The sequence below is a fragment of the Entamoeba dispar genome, genomic scaffold, assembly GCF_000209125.1.
Source record: "Entamoeba dispar SAW760 scf_1105229458915 genomic scaffold, whole genome shotgun sequence".
NCBI classification, from domain to species: domain Eukaryota; phylum Evosea; order Mastigamoebida; family Endamoebidae; genus Entamoeba; species Entamoeba dispar.
This window is the reverse complement of record NW_001853431.1, coordinates 1-1,359: the sequence shown is the minus strand read 5'-3', so window position 1 is coordinate 1,359 and position 1,359 is coordinate 1. Positions and strand designations below refer to the sequence as shown.

General features: G+C 17.0%; 3 annotated features.

Moving 5' to 3' along the window:
* Positions 1-1,085: a repeat region.
* A 90-nt stretch (positions 1,086-1,175) lies between these two features.
* Positions 1,176-1,320: a microsatellite.
* Positions 1,270-1,355: a microsatellite.
* The last annotated feature ends 4 nt before the right edge of the window (positions 1,356-1,359 follow it).

Sequence of the window (1,359 nt, the reverse complement as noted above, 5' to 3'; positions counted from 1 at the left end):
ATTCATTTCTTATTTTTATTCTTTGTTATTATTATTTTATATTAGATGATATTTTATTATTTTATATTTGTTTATATTGTTTGTTTATATTTTATTATTATTATTATTTGTTGTTTATCTTATATCATTTATTTATTATTGTTGTATTGATATTTAACATTGTTAATATGAAATGAATAATAATGAATAAATATAAAATAAGAATAAAATGATATAAGAATATAACATAAATAATAAAATAAGAAATATATAATAGATATCAAGATAAAAGAAGAAGAATAAAATAAATAAATATAAAATAAAATAAATAAAATAAAAAATAAATAAAAAAGAATAAAATAAATATTTTATTATATTTTTATTTATCTTTTATTCTTATTTCTTTTGATTATTTATTAAATTAACACAATGAATATGAATATTTCAAATGAAATAAAACAAGAAAGAAATATTTCCATTTTTATATTCATCATTTCATTCATTGGCAGATGAAAGAAATGGCTGTTCATATTCATTTATTGATTTTATTTTATATTCTTTTTTAGTTTTATATTTCAAATAAATAATAATGAATAAAAATCATTTCATTTTAATTACAATAATTCGTTGTGGTGTGAAATATTCTGGATTTTGTTTTCCACAAAGTGCATTTGATATTCCTTTATATGAAAATGAAAATTGATTACATCTTGATTTTGTTTTATAATTTTCTTTACAAACAACAATATCATTTAATCCAAATATAAACAAAAAACCATCTGATTGACTATATAAATAAAATGCATACTGTGGTTCATTAATATCAAATTTCATCATTCCTTCTATTCTTCCTTTTGATTTTATTGAAAATAAAAATGATTTTGGATCATTTATATAATTATCAATTTTATCAATTTTAGAATTAACATATCCTCCAAATTTATTTCCATTTGTATCTTCAATAATAATTATTATATGTTCCTTATTTATTATTCTTTTATCAAATACTGATGTATTCTTATTCCAATTATCAATATCTGAGTCAAATATAACATCAATTATTCTTCTTTCTGTCCATTCTTCTAGTCGTTTGATTATTTCTTTTGCTTTATCAATTGATGCGTTATTTGGTTTTTTGTCGGTTGGTGATTTAAGTTTTGTTTTATCAGTCGATATATTATTTAGTGTTGATGTTGTTATTTCCATTATTATTTATTTTTAAGTTCTTTTTTTATTTTTTATAATAACATTACTTATTTTATTGTTATATATCACATTGTATTAGTTTTGTTATTTCATTCTTTTATTTCTATATTATATTCATTTTATTTCTATTCATTTAAATACAATCATTTATTTGATGTTATCATTTCATTCTTA